Genomic DNA, 19220 nt, shown 5'->3' on the forward strand with positions numbered 1-19220 from the left:
TTTGATTTTCAACAACCACATTCAACTAAAACTAGGTAGGAACCATATAGTCTTATATTTGTTTCAGTCATTTCACTGCAGCCATGCTGGAGCACAGCGTTTTTTGTTTTTTTTTAGTTGAAGAAATCAACCTCTGGACTTATTCTCTGTAAGCCTAGTACTTAGTCTATCAGTCTCTTTTGCTGAACTGCTAAGACATAAACACACCAACATCAGTTGTCAAGCAATGGTGGGAGGATAAACATAGACACAAAGACACACATAAATACATACATATATATATAAAAATATACGACAGGCTTCTTTCAGTTTCTGCCTACCAAATCCACTCACAAGGCTTTGGTTAGACTGAAGCTATAGTAGAATACACTTGCACAAGGTACCATGCAGTGGAACTGAACTTGGAATCATGCTTGGAAAGCAAGCTTCTTACCACACAGCCATGCCTGCACCTACATAGTGGTTTATTTCCCTGTTGCATACAGGAACAGCATTATAAAACTGATAAGGGGTGACTTACGACACTCAGTTTAATTCAGTGGTTTCCAAAGAGAGGTGGGGGCATTGAAAAAGTGGGACGTTAATGGGGTGACCAAAAGTGGGTGATGGATGTAAAAACAACAAAATAAGGGATTAATTAGGTTAAGTTTTATTTGTGAAATATAGCTGCTTTGAATTTGAAAATGAAAGTGGTCTACGTTTGTGGTGGGGGAGAGGGCTGCTGTGGCCCGGGTGCCAAGTGGGTGGCAGCCTGAAAATGCTTGGGAACCACTGGTTTAACTCTGATTGTGAAAAAAACAAAACAAACCTCTTGTTTAGGAAAAGGTTGTTTAGTATTAAACTATTTCACACCTAGTGAAGTTATAGAAATCAATTATACAGACAGATTAGCACGCCGGGTGAAATGCATAGCGGTATTTCGTCTGTCGTCACGCTCTGAGTTCAAATTCTGCCGAGGTCGACTTTGCCTTTCATCCTCTCAGGGTCGATAAATAAAGTACCAGTTTCGCACTGGGATCGATGTAATCGAATTAATCCCTTTGTCTGTCCTTGTTTGTCCCCTCTATGTTTAGCCCCTTATGGGCAATAAAGAAATATATATATCAACGTCAGTTGTACATTTAGAAAGTGGAAATTTTTAGAGGAATCAGAATGAAGCTTTTTAGAATAGTAGAATGGCACAGACACATTTATTGTGTCTTTTACATTTGGCGTTTGATTTCATATTCCTTTGTGTATTTTACCACACCATTAAAGTGTCAGGGTGGAAAACTTGGCAGCATCATGAGAGCATCAAACAATGAAGCATAGCATTTATTCTGGTTCCTAGAGTTCTGAGATAAAAAAAACAAAAAAAAAAATGCACCAAGGTCGACTTTGCCTTTCATCTATTTTGGGGTCAATAAAATACTGGTCGATACTGGCACTACCCTTTCTCCTAACTTAGTGATAAAGAACAAAAGTCTACCGATATAGATTGAAAACAATCTTCAAAGATGTCTTCATTCAGTGTGAGAACATAGCCTGATGGTTTTAGTGTGTTTAACTATAATTATAACATCGTTTAGCAGCTTTTAATTGTTGATCAGAAAAATTACTGCCAACTATTTGTCACACACACACACACACACCTAAAAGTACAATCATGTCCTCTTGAGGCAGCAAAGGAGTATTTATATTATCAATCATCCTGCTAGAAATAGCAGCCAAATCTCCTGCAAATCCTATTCTATCAGGTTAAAATTTAGGTAGTATAGTCCTTGGTTCCCTTCACACTGGAAAAAAAATGGGATGGCTATGGTTGGAATGCCTTTGATCACAGGTCTACTTGATCAGGTTTAGCCAGGAGCTGAACAACACCATCATATCCTCAAAGCGTGCATCACACCACACCCACACATGTCGGTGTGTGAGAGCTTTATTCATCTGAACACATATGTACACTCACAAACACATTATTCCCCAAGCAAACACACTTCTCCTTTCTTTTTCTCTCTACTTATGCCACTCTCTCTCTCTCTCTCTCTCTCCCTTTTTCTTTCTCTCTCTTGAGAGATCACACTTTAACATGAATAAAGAGTATGTTAAAAACAACAAAAAAACTGTATTTAACATTCAAATTAGTCATCATTTACATTTCTTTTGGCAAATATTGAATAAAGATGAAGTCAGCTGTATCTTTCCTAGGTTGTTTCGTAACTATGACTGTCTTAGAAACCTCATTGTCATAGTAACAAGCTCTTTTATTGTGTGTCTTCATTGTCTTATTCCATTGTTTAACCCTTTTGATACCAACCCAATTGAGTGTCAATTAGTCTACCAATATGAATTGAAAACTATCTTCAAAGCTGTCTTCTGTTTGGTTTGAGAATGTAGCATGATAATTCTCTGATGTAAAACAGCCTTTTTGAAAGCGCCCGCATATAAATAAAAAGAGAAACCTCCCCTCTTTGTTTTATGTAAGAACTTTAATGTTATGCTCCAAAAACCAGCTTAATTTATTAATTAATTAGTTAATTACAGAGCCTCTACATAGTCTCATTTGATCTGTTAGGAAAATTTATACCCTTTCATCATAAAAATGAGGGACACACTGGTCAATGTAGTCCCTTCTATAGGATGTTCATGTCTGGAATACCTTTGATCTTTGGTCTTGTCTGACCTCTGGCTGAACAACAACAGCATCTAATTTGGTACTTTGCTAGCCTCTCCAAATTCTAGATTATCTTCAAGACTGGTTGATACCTGTGGAATATCCATGAGCAATAAATGTTTAGTTTAATAGTTAATTACTTGCAGCAAACTGTTTTTAAAAGGGATTATATCAATAAAGGTACAAGTTCTTTTATCATATAATGAATAATATACATACAATCATATATATATATATATATGTGTGTGTGTGTGTGTGGTGTGTGTGTGTGTGTGTGTGTGGTGTGTGTGTGTGTGTGCGCGTGTGTGTGATATGAGAGGTTTTGGTATCAAGAAAACCTAAAATGGCAGGAAAGGCCATGTAAGTACTACAGATGGACTGTAGTTGGACTACCAGTTTAATAATAGCATGAATGAAGAGTCTGGTGCAGGTCGTGTGTGAGCATGTATATGTTAAATAAAATGAGACAACAATGCCAAGGCAGTGTGAAATTTCTAGGACATTTATAAAGAGAAAGGTAGTCTTACAGCTGTTTCAATGATATGAGGGATATCGCTTCATCAGAGACAATACAAGAGAGTTAAATAGAGAGAAATAGCAGAGTTCTATAACTTCTTATATTGAACTTTACTATTTCGCTCTATTTAACTCTCTCATATCGTCTCTGATGAAGGATTAACACTAATATCATTGAAACAGCTATAAGACTACCTTTATAAATGTACTAGAAATTTCACACTGCCTTGGCTTTGTTGTCTCATTTTGTTGGGGAAATAAACACACACACAAACATATACACACACACACATACATACATATATATATATATATATATATATATATATATATATATATATATATATATACATTTATATGACAAGCTTCTTTCAGTTTCCGCCTACCAAATCCACTCACAAAGCTTTGGTCGGCCCGAAGCTATAGTAGAAGACACTTGCCCAAGGTGCCACACAGTGGGACTGAACCTGAAACCATGTGGTTCGTTAGCAGGCTACTTACCACACAGCCACTTTACTGAAAACAATATATATAAAAACAATAATAAATCTCTGAACGAGATATAAACAGTAACCGCTCGACAACGTAAGGTGTACTAGCCATCTGAATGTGGCTAGCCACTGGGGGTGGGGTGTTACTGATGCTTTTAGCCCCAGGCGATCAACGTCACCAGAAGGACTTTAGACACTATCTCAGTACCCTTGTGTTATTTGCAAAGGGAGGTCATCCTCCCTTGAAGACCCGAGTACTACATACGGACTATAGTTTCAAGGTAATTGCCTCTCGTCAACGCATGGTAAGCACCGGTCTTCGATGGAGTCCCCTTGCAAATAAATATATAACGTTTTTCACAGCAACCACTGTCACTGATTTAGAAAAACTGTCTGAAAACAATAATAAATCTCTGAACGAGATATAAACAGTAACCGCTCGACAACGTAAGGTGTACTAGCCATCTGAATGTGGCTAGTCACTGGGGGTGGGGTGTTACTGATGCTTTTAGCCCCAGGCGATCAACATCACCAGAAGGACTTTAGACATGCGTTGACGAGAGGCAATTACCTTGAAACTATAGTCTGTGTGTAGTACTCGGGTCTTCGAGGGAGGATGACCTCCCTTTGCAAATAACACAAGGGCACTGAGATAGTGTCTAAAGTCCTTCTGGTGACGTTGATCGCCTGGGGTTAAAAGCATCAGTAACACCCCACTCCCAGTGGCTAGCCACATTCAGATGGCTAGTACACCTTACGAATATATATAAAGAATATAATAAAAGTTGACAATTTTTTTATATAGTATTACATAAGCATTTTATAATGTTTCTTTCTTTTCTGGAAACTTGCCATGTACAAGCAGCTGATGGTTCACAGACTGACACCAGTCCATAGACCACCACTTTGAGTAGCACCGCTCTTGAGTATTGTGGCAGAGATAATAAGTGAAAGAAAAGCAGTTCCATGTAACCGACTTGTTAGTCGAAAGAAGAGAGAAGTTTCAAACTTTAAACCTTTCTATGAATAACACTGATTGTTGTTGTTGTTGTTGTTGCTGCTTCATCTTCTTAAACCTCACCTCCATTATTATCATTGTCATCATTACCACCATCACAATCAGTACGGGTTTCAAATTTTGAACTCAGGATATGCAGATGGTTGAAATTTCAATAAGCAATTTTCCCTGCATGCTAATGATTCTGTCAGTTCTACAGGTTCTTCTTCTTCTTCTTCTTTGCCCTTTTCAAGCCTAGCCAGGCTCATGGGCCCGGTTTCTCAATTTCTGTGGCGTATATGTTCCCCCTAGCTGGACGGGACGCCAGTCCGTCGCAGCGTCACTCAAGAAACAGGATGAGAGAGTGAGAGAAAGTTATGGCGAAAGAGTACAACAGGGGTCACCACCACTCCCTGCCGGGGCCTCGTGGAGATTTTAGGTGTTTTCACTCAATGAACACACACAACGCCCGGTCTGGGAATCGAAACCGCAATCCTCCAACCACGTGTCTGCTGCCCTAACCACTGTGCCATTGCACCTCCACACTCTACAGACTCACCACCATCAATATTGGTTTCACATTTTGGCACTAGGCTAGCAATTGTGGGGGAGGGGGAAAGTCAATTACTTCAACCCCAGTATTCAACTGGTACTTATTTTCTCAGTCTTGAAAGGATGAAATGTAAAGTTGACCTTGATGGAGTTTGAACTCTGGCTATAAGGATGGTTGAAATGCTACTAAGCACTTTGCCCTGCACACTAATGGTTCTACCAGTTTTGCAGGCTCACCACCATACCACCACCATCAATATTGGTTCTGCATTTTGGCACAAAACCAGTAATGATGTGGGTGGGACTAAGTCAATTACATCAACCCAGTATTTAACTGGTACTTACTTTTTCGACCCTGAAGGATGAAAGGCAATGTTGACCATGGCAGAATTTACCTCAGGACATGAAGATGGTTGAAATGCCACCGAATATTTTGTCCAGCATGCTAATGGTTCTGCCAGTTCTCTGCCTAACCACCACCATCAATATTGGTTTCAAATTTTGGCACAAGGCCAGCAATTGTGGGGGAGGGTGCAAGTCAATTATAGTATATCAAATGTTCGCCTGGTTCTTATTTTATCAACCCCAAAAGGATGAAAGGCAAAGTCAACCTTGATGGAATTTGAACTCGGGATGTAAAGACAGTCATAATGCCACTTAGCATTTTTCCCAGAGTGCTAATGGTTCTGCCAGCTCACCACCTTTCCACAACCATCATTATTAAAACATCATCGTTGTTGACATCATCATTCTCACATTGTATTTTCCATAATTTCATGAATGCCGCAAGTCTTTAGTATCACAGTTTTTGAGGAGATATCGTAGAATAGTAACTATAATATATTCGTCAACAATATAAATATGATGTCAAGTTCTGTGTTTGAGTGGAAAGATTGCTTATGTTTTCATCTGTATTTTCTAATTTCTTAAAAGCTATACCATGTTTACATGTAAATGTACATATGTAGGCAAATCAACATGTAAACATCTATGTAATTATATATGTAAACAAGTAATTATATATCTTAGCCTATAAAAACATACATGTAAACATGTATGTATTATACATGTTAACACATAAACATATAAACATGTATTTTGTAAACAACCCTACATCAACCAACCTGTCAGTTTAATTTAAAACACATTTTTTTTTTCTACTTTTCATAAAATATGTCATTTCACGTAGTTCTTCCAAAATATTCTAGTTAACATTTTCAATTGAGATGAATTAGAAACCTAAATTCTGTGACTCTTTCTGACCTTCTCAGAAAGAAACCTTCCGTAATACATTGTTTCGTTTTTGTTACTGTAATAAGCTAAGGTCATAAAAAGGAGGTTAATTGATGATCTCCCACTCTCTCTCTCTCTCTCTCTCTCTCTCTCTCACACGCACGCACATACACACACACACACCACACACACACACACACACACACACACACACACACATAAACATGCCATACATACATATACATATTCATTTATCTAATAATAGTTCTGGTGAGAATTAATATTAGGTCTGTTCATTTTCTTTCATTTCCTACTGCTAAGGGGGAAGTCATTAATCAGAAGAATTGGTTGGACTTAATTTTAGGGTTCCCAACACACACACACACACACATACTTTCTCCCTCTCACACACACACACACACCTTCCCTCTCATACACTCCCTCCCTATGATACACCACAATGTGAAAGAACTCACCATTGGTTTCGGCAAAGAATATTCACATTGTTCATTCAACTAGATTGCATACTTATCAAAATGCCACTACAAGCAGCTGAATATTCCACAGACACTTCTTTAATCCCTGAGTTGTCTGGAAGCACGACACAATGTGGGACACCAGTTTCAGTATATATATATCATCATTGTTTTAACATCCAACTAGTAATTCCAGCCAAATCTTCAAATTACTGTGTCTAATGTGCCTGATATTTATTTAAAAAGAAAAGAAAAACAGGCACAGGCATGGCTGTGTGGTTTAGCAATTTGCTTCCCAAGCACATAGCTCTGGGTTCAGTTCCTTATCATGACGCTTTGGGCATGAGTCTTATACTATAGCCCTTGTGAGTGGGTTTAGTAGACAGAAACAGACAAAAAAAACAAACTATCGTATCTGTATGCACGTGTGAGTGTGGGTTTGTTTGTGTTGACATTGCATGATAGTTGTAAATGAGTGTCACTGTCATACAAGCGGTGTTGTTCATTCCCACTATTCTACAGACATGTTTGGCAGTGGAAAAATGTTACTTTGCTTGGAAACAAGTGAGGGTTGGCAACAGGAAAGGCATCCAACCATATAAAATCTGCTTCAACAAACTCCATCCACTCACTTCTCAATGCTTGCATGGAAAAGTGGGCATTAAAACAATGAGGGAAGTGGTGGAGGTGATATAAAAAAAAAACAAGATAGTCACAGCTGGAATACCATCAACCATATGTCAGCTTGCTCAGTAAGGTTGACCTGAAGACAGACATCATCATTAACTGTCTATTTATCCTTCTAACCTGTTGACATTTCATCTCTCTCTAATGAAGGATTCTGCCCAAAACAGATTTTTCTTCTTCCTCTCCACATAAGATGTACTCCACTGTTTGAATCATTATCAGCATCACATTGGCTGATGTTTCCTTTAATACTCAATTACCTTATAATTTCACCTTTTCTGCAGTTAATGTTACACATGTAACGAATTATTCTCAACCCATTCATCACTTGTCTCTACAAATCTGTTGCATTTAGCACCCGAGGGTCACTGCCACGCGACTTTATACTCTTTATGCTTGGCTCTTGTGATAGTTCATAGTCAATATCTAAGAGAACAGAGCTTTCATATAAAAAATATAAAAAAGACACCCTGCTGAGCCTACTTGACATGCATAATTTCACTTTATAAACACACGAAAGGAAACCCTCCTTGTGTATGTGGATATGCGGATAGCTAAATGCATATGGATATAAGCACATGCGTGTGTATATGTATTTATGGCTGGGGTATAGGGTGTGTATACACCTCTGTGTTGATGTGTGTGTGTGTGAGAGAGAGAGAAAATGGATAGATACATATATGTAGATAGGTGGGTGCTTATGGGTATGAGTACATGTGTGTGTGTATGTGCATGCATGTATATATGTATGTATATATGCATATATATATGAATATATGTATATATGCATGTATATATGTATGTATATATGTATATATATATGAATATATGTATATATGCATGTATATATGTATGTATATATATATAAGGCGGCGAGCTGGCAGAAACGTTAGCACGCCGGGCGAAATGCGGAGCCGTATTTCGTCTGCCGTTACGTTCTGAGTTCAAATTCTGCCGAGGTCGACTTTGCCTTTCATCCTTTTGGGGTCGATAAATTAAGTACCAGTTACGCACTGGGGTTGATGTTAACGACTTAATCCCTTTGTCTGTCCTTGTTTGTCCCCTCTGTGTTTAGCCCCTTGTGGGTAGTAAAGAAATAGGTATATATGTATGTGCATACATGTATATGTGTATGTGCACACTTGTATGTGTATGTATGTATTTATGCTTGGTTACAGGATGCTTATACACCAGTGTGCTGATGTGTGTGTGTGTGTGTGCATGTATGAATGAATGGATATGTACATGTAAATGGCTGGATGCTTATGGGTGTGTTCATACATGTATATGTGTATATGCACACCTGTCTGTGTATGTGCACACTTTGTGTGTGTGTGTGTGAGAGAGAGAGACAGACAGACAGAGAGAGTGAGAGGGAGGGAATAAATCTATTTACAATATGTATCTTTTCTACTGTAGGCACAAGGCCCGAAATTTGTGGGGAGGGGCCAGTCAATTAGCTCAATCCCAGTATGCAACTGGTACTTAATTTATCGTCCCCAAAAAGATAAAAGGCAAAGTCGACCTCGGTGGAATTTGAACTCAGAACGTAAAGACAGACAAAATACCACTAAGCATTTCACCCAGCATGCTAATGTTTCTGCCAGCTTGCCACCTTCTACTTACAATATGTATATGCAAGCAAGAATATAAATGCTTACATTATGATTAATTTATAATTTGTAAAGATCATCCTAAATCTATTGGTGTCAGAAATGGTAAGAAGAATTACAAGTCCAGCTCAAGATCCAAAATGGGAAAATACCTTAATTTTCAAACAAATATATTTGCAAGATATAATTTACATATTCTAACAATGTTATAGTATAATGTTATAAAAAAAGGAAGGGAACAAAATACCGTAAATTCTGGGCTATAAGCCACTACTATTTTACTACACTTTGAACATTGAGGCCAATACTATGGTGCGGCTAATGCATTTATTTTTTTTTTGTCATGCCGCAAAAAACATTTTGCCTTGCAACAGTAGACCAATCAAATTGATGAGTAGGTCACAGAGGTCCAATGAAATTGTGCAATAAATCAAGAACACTTTCACAATTCAGTTACCGGTATTGTAAAGCTGCCATTTGTATTCACCCTCATCAACATGGAAAACACTCAAAGAAAAGCATATGATGCAGCTTTTAAGTTGAAGGTGATCAATCTGGTGGTTGAAGAAGGAAATTGAGCTGCTGCATGTAAACTTGGCATAAATGAAACGATGGTGAGATGGTGGAGACGCCAGTAGGAAGAACTGAGTCAGTGCAAAAAACAACGAAAGCTTTCAGAGGTAACCATAGCAGATGGCCCGAACTTGAAAACATTCTTGAAGTCTAGGTTAACACATGGAGAGCAAGCAGCTGCGGTGTTTCCATCGTGCAGATCAGACTGAAGGCTAAAACAATTGCCACCAAAATGAAAATCAAAGATTTTAGAGGTGGGCCATCATGGTGTTTTAGATTTATGAGAAGGAAAAGCCTGTCCATCAAGGCACGCACGACTTTGTGTCAGCAGCTCCCTCCCGACTATCTCAAACAAAGATAGCGGAGAATTCCATCGGGCCAGAAAATATCATAAATATGGATGAAGTACCTTTGACGTTTGACCTGCCTCTCACTCAGACTGTTAATAAAAAAGGTGACTCATCCATCACACTGAAAACAAGTGGCCACGAGAGAACGCATTTTACATGTGTTCTGAGCTGCACAGCATCCGGACAAAAGCTTCCACCGATGGTGATTTTTAAGCAGCTGACAATACCAAAGGAAAAATTCTCAAAAGAAATCATGGTGAAAGTCAATAAGAAAGGTTGGGTGATGGAGAGCCTAATGAAGGTTTGGCTCAGAGTGCTACACCAAGACACCTGGGGGATTTTTTTCCCACAAAAAAAAGCATTGCTCGATATGGACAGCATGAGGGCCCATATAACAGATTCAGTGAAAGCTGCCATCAAGAGTACAAACTCAATTCCAGCTGTGATTCCTGGGGGCACCACTAAGTATTTGCAGCCACTGGACATCAGCGTGAACCGGGCATTTAAAGTGAATCCTTCACCAAAACAGGCTGCATGCGAAGAGCATCTTTCACTCAAGTCTGCCAGTGGATCCTAATTGCGTGGAGCTGTATCAAAACATCCACCATCACCAACGGGTTTTGAAAAGCTGAACTGCTGTGTAATGAAGAGGACTGGGTGCGCTTAAGTGAGAGTGATGATGAAGAGGCTGAAGTGAGTGACGAGATCCTGAGGCTGTTCAATTCGGACACTGAAGAAGAGGACTTTGATGGTTTCAGTGCACAGGAAGAAGATGAATAAGGCGATCAATGACTTTTGACCTGGTAGGCTGCAGTATGTGTGTATATGTGTGTGTGTGCATGTATATATATATATACATATATATATATATATATATATAATATATATATATATATATGTGTGTGTGTGGCGGTGCAATGACCCAGTGGTTAGGGCAGCGGACTCGCAGTCATAGGATCGCGGTTTCAATTCCCAGACTGGGCGTTGTGAGTGTTTGTTGAGCGAAAACACCCAAAGCTCCACGAGGCTCCGGCAAGGTGGTGGTGGCGATCCCTGCTGTACTCTTTCGCCACAACTTTCTCTCACTCTTTCTTCTGTTGGCCTGCTCACTTAGCCAGCGGTGTCATTTGAAGGCTAAAACAATGCGAAGCACATTGTGACCAGCGATGTGTAGCAACATCCGATAACCTGGTTGGTCACGGTGATATATATATATATATATATATATACACACCAGTTGTTAGGAGAAATGTTGTTGGTGCACTGTCCAGTAACAAAGCATAAGTAACGTAATTTGTGTATTACTTCTACGTGCGTATATATTTAAAAGTAGACGTGTTACAGTCACTGGTCGAAAAAAAAGCATGTGCAATATGTTTGTTTATGTTACCATACGGATTAAATTAAAAGTTAAAAACTCCTCACATTTAATATCTTTCTGTGTAAATATCTCTTATTACAACATTGGACACCTGCGGCTTAAAATCCGGTTCGGCCTGTACAAGTACAAAATTGATTTTCTTTCTAAAATTAGAGCATGCGACTTTTAATCAGGTGCGCTCTATAGTCTGGAATTTACAGTAAGCATTTCTTGATGATGTCAATGATGAAGAAATAACAACCATAGGGTTAGGCACCTGTCTAAAGAACACCAAAGAATGGATGCTTAAACTGATCGGCAAGCATGAAAGTATCAAAAACCTTGTACTCAATATCAGAAAAAGTGAAGAAATATAAACAATTGCAGCATGGAAGGTGTTTGTAAGCCATTTAATAAACACATCTGATGCAGCATGGATTTTTGTCAGTGAACAGGTCGCGGTCTCAAAGCGATGAAAATATTTTGACAAATTAAACTTAAATGTTGAAGTGAATCAAACGGCTTTTGTGTGTTACTTAAATGGCTTACAAACACCTTCCACGCTGCAATTGTTTTCATTCCAGCACACAATCTCAGATCAGGTCACTTGCTATGCAAGTACATCTCCGTAATGAAGAAATATACAAAGGAATTAAAGATCAACAAGACTGAAGTGCAACCAGATGAAACGAACCCACTGTGGAAGTAAAATAAAAGCACAAACCAAGTTGAACGGAATCTCAGAGCTGTGAAATGGATGGTAGAATAATGCATTGTACTACAAGAGCCAGCAATTCTGATGCTGATGCAAATATGACCCATCAATAATTGGCTGCATCTGGACCTAAATCAGAAACAGAAGCTTTCATCTGAGGATCAGTATCTGCTCACCAGATACTACCAAACAAGCATTTTTAGAAATGGTGTTGACCCTTTCTACTGCTTTTGTGGTGCAGCGAAGGAAACAGTTGACCACCTCATCTCTGGATGCTCCTTGCCAGCCTCAAATGAATTTACTAATCCCCATGATAGATTTGGCCAGTATTTGCACTGGATTAAATGCTATAAGTCTGGACACCCATATGAGAAGAACTGGTGTGAACCTAAGTCTACCAAAGAAAATAAAAATATCATTTTTTAGGACTTTAATATTTAAACTAGTCAACCTAATCAAACTATTGAGGCCAATAGACCAGATTTTGGGGTAAAAATTTATGCCAAAAATTCATTTTCTCATACATATGTCAATCCCAGCATACTACAGTACTACAGTAAAATATTTTGGAAAGTTAATTAAGGACCTTGAAAATAAAGGTACCAAATGTGTGGCATCTAAGAACAAAAACTCTAACTGTGATCATTAGAGCTTTGAGAGCTGTGATAATTTGATTTACAGAATTATAAATGTATAAATACAGGGGTAATTCAGTCTCCCTGATATAGGAAGACCTCCAACTAAGGTTAATCAGGAAACCATATGGATGCAAACTCACTCTGACCACCAGGGGCAAGTACCCTCTCTCACCTGTTGTTCTCTGTACCAACAGGTGCATGCTTAGAGCAGTTCCAATTACTGACCACAGTAATTGACTGGTATTTATTTTAATTATTCTGAAAGTATCACAGGTAAAGTTGACTTTAGTTGGATTTGAACTCAGAACATATGGAGCTGAAACAAATTCTGTATTTAGTCTGACACTCAAACAGCTCTGTTCTAATCTGTTGCTCTCAATGACATTAATGATGGCTCTCTTATTTTGGTAAAAGGTCAGAGATTTGTATAAAAGAGTTAGATTGTCAACTGATGCAAAATAAAATCAACAATTGGTGCAAGAGGATAGAAATGTTTTAGTTGATCCTGGTGGAATTTGAACTTGAGATTTGTTATTTCTCTTCAACATCATCTTTTAGATCCACTTCTTAGTCCTTGTCTGTGGCATGGTTGGCATCTTCATTAAATCTTACATTGTATCTTGCTAAATCTTCATTAATTTGGGAAATGTTTCTCTTTCACAAGGCTCCTTGAACAGAATAAGGCTCTGTAGTATTATTTTTGTAATTCAAAATCATGGCCAATAGTATATTTATTTTTTAGTCTTTTCAAAGCACATCCACTGATCATTTTGAATGTACAATGTTATCAGCTGAGAAAGTCTGTGCTCTTCCAATTAGCATTTCATTATTTGCTGTTCTTGAAAATGAACTTGCAAGTGCAAATCTTAAAAGACAGTGGTGTCCAGTATTTATCTATTCTGCTTGTGTTTCTGTTATTGTCCAGTCCTTGCTACAATAGAACAGAATTGTTTCCCTGCAAACTTTGAAACGTAGCATTTTAATTCTATCCCCGTCTGAATAATTCCAAATAAACTAAGCGTACATCGCTACCCATACTAATCAACTCAAAGTAATGCAACCAAGCAATATCAGGAATTTAATCTTGTGTTGTTTCTGCAACTCTGTCAACTTATTTTTATAGCCAAGAACACATATTTCAAGTAGCTGCTTTGGAACACTAACCATTTATGCCACTGATACTTGCCAACTTTGAAAAAAAAAAATTTCTGAATTAATCCAAAGACCATAAATATAGGTGAAAGGTATTATTGATCCAGACTTTACAGATAATTACCATATCAACCTTAAAAAGACAAAGGACAAAATATCAACATTGGTAGGATTTGAACTCAGAACATTAAAGCAGGAAAACAAATACTGCAAAGTATTTTGTCTGATACTTTACCTATTCTGCCAATCTAAGTAAGATTAAATTATTTTGAGATGGGAATATCAAGTAGAAATGATAATGCCGAGAAAACATAATTCTTCAATAGAAATTCAAAAGCGTCTCTTCAGGTACCTCTATGCAAACAATTGACCTGCTAAAAACAGCAAGCCAGGTGTAAATTTCCTTCAAATATCATACTATCATCTTAAAAATGGATAAATATACTAGCTAAAATATTGTGAATATAATTACCATACTTATTCATGTATAAGCCACATCCTTAATTTAGTGTTAAATCTTCATATAAAATTTTTTGCTTGATTAGTTTTAGATTTGACCTGCATATGTCACACCGTCGTTTTTACAGTTAAAATCAAGTAGAGCATGAACTATACCTGAATAAATATGGAAATGCACCAGAAAAGAAGCAAGGGTGGTAACAATTAGAATGCCAATCAATCAGTGAAGCTATTCTACAAAATCACATACCCCCCGACACACACACAGCTATGCAATAACATAGCAAAGAAGCCTGTACTTGATTACAAGTCATGCTAGAAGTAGCAGCCAAGTCTCCACCAAATTACATCATTTAATCTTTGTGTCTCAGAGATATCACTGAAATATCAGTGGTCAAGGCCACAATGCCTTTGATCACAGGTCTGCTTGATCTCAAATGACCTCATGCTAATCAACAGACAAACAAACATAATGAGCATAAACAAAGGGAGCTTCATGGTTGCTTCACAAGCTAGAGAAAGCAGCCATATCTACCTCAAAATGCAACCTATTGTCATAAATAAGGAAATGACACATCGAATACTATACCCAGATATACCCTGAAAATGACGGGGAAACTGCAACCAAAAAGCCTTCCTTTGATCAAAGAATTGCTCAATCAAGAATGATTTGGCAGTAAACAACAAGAAATACATACAAGAAAATACACATTTACACACAATATATCAATACATGTACTAAGAGTTAGTTATTTCTGCATATTTATGACAACATACAGTATCAAAATTATCCAATAATTAATGTTTTCTAGATTTTTTCTCTCATTATCTTCGTTATTATTTCCCTATGTTTCCAACTAATATTATCTTCAATAATTTTCTGATAAAATTTATTATCCGTAGGTTTTCTTTTCTCCTTCAATTTTTTTATTTTCATTGTTTAAAAATAAGGTTTGTTTGTTATTTTTACAGTGTCTATTTTAAGAAATTTAATGATTAAAATTTGTTTTGTTTATTGACAAGTATGGTTATTAAGTTTATGAAGATTTTAATATTTCTAATGTATAAAAGTACTGGTCACATTGAACTTAGATCTAAATTGGTTTGAATTAACTACTGTTAATTTGATTCGGGCAACCTTTTTGATCTGTGTTTTAGTGTTAAACTACAGTTATATGTTGAGAAAGAAAGGAAGAAAAACAAACATTATCCTCTTCCATCTCCTTTCATCATCATTATCACCACCACCACCACACTGATATCAAAAGGAGAGCAAAAGAAATGTTTGAAAAAGGAAATAAGAATGATGATGTGAGATCTAATCAATTCCAGAAAATATAGAATTTGGATTGGATCCCACTGGCAGACAAGTTTAAAGAAAATTTTGGAATCTAAGTCTGCTGAAAATAGCAAACCAAATCTCTTTCAAATCACACAGTACCATCTTTAAAATGAGAAACAGACACTGGTGTTTAATAATAGAGTCTGGAATAAACACTGCCTGAAAGTTGTGAATGACAAGACCTAGGGTGGAGTTTGGGAGGTGGTAGCAGATCTTTTAGGGTATGAGCAGGGGCCCGAGTGCAGGGGGTGAAATTGCACCCCCTAAAATTTTGTTGGGGTGCAAAATTCAGCATTACACCTTCTACTTATCTTTCTCGGGCTTAGAAAATAGTGTTTAAAAATTGATCCATAAAAAGTATTTTGATGTTAGGGTTCTTCACAAAACAAGAACAAAGAACTAAAATTAATAAAAAGAAAACATCCACCAAAATCCCTAGATAGATATATTACTAAACTAAAGCATCCTCAACATTAGGATTCAAATTATGTCTGTGTGTGTGTGTAACAACAACAACAACAATCATGGCAACTCTTCAATACTAGCACAATTGATGCACTATTAAACTCCACAATCAAGAGCCCTTCACAGTTCAGCTATCCACTTCCTTATTTTCTTGCAATACCACAAGTGACCCATCATCATTGTCAGGATGTTCTACTGCTTCTACCTTTTCCACAACTAAACAACAGCAACAACAATAAGCATTGGAAGTCACTCATCAAAACTAGTACAATTGGTGACCTATCAAACAACACAAGTCCCAGCTCTTCTCCATAGTCAGGCCACTCAAATGCTTCTCAGAATAACACAAGATATCCATCACCATCATTGTCATCCTATTCTACTGCTACTACCATTACCACTACTACTACTCCAATTAGTGAAGAATCACTCTTTTCTTCCCCCACTGTCCACCTCTGAATGTATACCTGACAGCTCCATCATAGATCTGCCAACTGTAAATAAAGTAAAATTATGAACACACAAAACTCCAAAATATGTTGCTATTCACAATGTGAGAGACTATGCAGTGACTATAGCTTCACCCATTTACCTAGGACAAGACATAGTTCGTACAAACAATAACAGCCAAAGCCAAACCACATTTTAAAAATATATTACACATGCATACTAACACACAAATACAACGGCTTTCACACAGTTTCCATCTGTCAAAGCTATGGTAAAAGATAGGTGCCTAAGGTGATACATCATCTTGGGATTGAACCTCGAACAGTGTGGTTGTGAAATGATCTTCTTAACCATACACCACACATCTTTTAGTTTAACACCATCACAAGACTTCTGCATGTATTGTCATGTGAGTGGGCTCTATTCATACTGATCACTTTTCGGTCATAAAACTGGAATAATAGTGCAGTTATTTTAGTGTGGGTTTAGTATTAATACATGACCTATGTAATATGTAAAGGTGCATGGCTCAGTGGTTAGAGCATCAAACTTATGATTGTGAGAAAGAGATGTAATGAAATGAGATGTAATGATTGTGAGAAAGAGATGTAATGAAATGAGATGTAATGATTGTGAGAAAGAGATGTAAAGAAATGTAGAGGGTGCAATGCTGAATTTTGCACCCCAACAAAATTTTAGGGAGTGCAATTTCACCCCCTGCACTCGGGCCCCTGCTCATACCCTAAAAGATCTGCTACCACCTCCCAAACTCCACCCTAGGTCTTGTCATTCACAACTTTCAGGCAGTGTTTATTCCAGACTATATTATTAAACACCAGTGTCTGTTTCTCTTTTTAAAGATGGTACTGTGTGAGTTTGAATCCTGGACCAGGCTGTGTGTTGTGTTCTTGAGCAAGACACTTTATGTCACGTTGCAGTTTACTCAGCTGTAGAAATGAGTTGTGACATCACTGGTGCCAAGCTGTATTGGCCTTTGCCTTTCCCTTGGATAGCATCGGTGGCGTGGAGAGGGGAGGCTGGTATGCATGGGCGATTGCTGGTCTTCCATAAACAACCTTGCCCGGACTTGTGCCTCAGAAGGTAACTTTCTAGGTGCAATCCCATGGTTATTCATGACTGAAGGGGGTCTCCGATGTAATATGTCAGAGTATTAAATATATCATGAAACATATAACAGGTCTTGGCTCCATAATCTGAATGGCAAGCCCTCTGATGAGATGAGATGATTAGATGAGCCTATCAGAAAATTCCTATGTAGTTGCTCAACCTGATAGAAATAGTTATGAAATCTTCCCCAAACCACACACATCTTACTGTCATAGAAAGAGAGACATTGAATAGTAAAGAGTACACTATGTCTGGAAAAAGAGATGGAATGGTCATGGAAGGAACTAAACAGATGGTATTAAAAATCAATTTTGAATTCGTCTTGATGACCATAACAAAAGAGAATTTGGTTGCTCCTAAATAGTCAGAAAGAGAGACCAGAAATTTAGCAGGAATTACAAGATATACATTATATGAAATTATTTTAACATCAGAAACTGAGGAATAATTGTTTTTTAATGAAATGGAGACTAAAAGTGACAGTATGATAATAAATTGAACAGCTGGTATATTGTACCAAAGTGTCTAAATGAAATGAATAGCAGACAAAGTCATGTGACAGATAAGAGACAGACAGACAGGCAACAATGTTCTTTTGTTTATATATTAGTTACTTACAATTATAATTTTTTTTTTGTGGCTGGTATTTGTAATTTATTCTTTGCTGTTACTTCTCTTTTAATTATTAGTTAATCAGACTTGAAGTGCTGGCAGCAGTGTCCTTCCTCTTTTGAAAGTATTATAAGATAGTTGATATCAATTATAAAAAAAAAAAATTACACCTAAGATGATGAGGTTTTTGCCTATGATCAGCTTAGACTGAATCTGACCTTATGGTCAGAAGTGTTCCAGCCAAAGCCATCTTGCCTTTTTTAGTAGTGAATAGGATTACAATATATTTATTTAAGTAGATGGTGAGGTGTGAGTTGAGGAAGATTTACTCACAATTTCTAGTAGGTCACGTGAACACAACAGAGTTCCTTCATTGGATTGCTGGAAGATATGAAAATGAGGGGTGAGTGAGTATTGCAGGAGGATGTAGATCTGGAGTGGAAGGGTTGGTTGGTTGGTTGATTCATCAAGAACAGAGTTTGGCGAGTAAGATACAGTAAGGATAATACTGTGTCACAAAATTAAAATTAAAAAAAAAAATTTTTTTGTCTTTGGTTAGTAAGTGTTATATCTTATTTGCTTCTATCTGGAAACCAAAGGAAATGACTACTATTCCCTTCAAACTTTGCTTTTGTGACCTGGACATCAATGTTTCGAAACTGACCTATTTTCCATTACATTTCAGACTGATTCAGCACTGAGTTGCTGAAGCAGAAATATCATTATAGCAAATATTCTGCTCAATACCCCAAATTTGT

The sequence above is a fragment of the Octopus sinensis genome, linkage group LG13, assembly GCF_006345805.1.
Source record: "Octopus sinensis linkage group LG13, ASM634580v1, whole genome shotgun sequence".
NCBI lineage: Eukaryota > Metazoa > Mollusca > Cephalopoda > Octopoda > Octopodidae > Octopus > Octopus sinensis.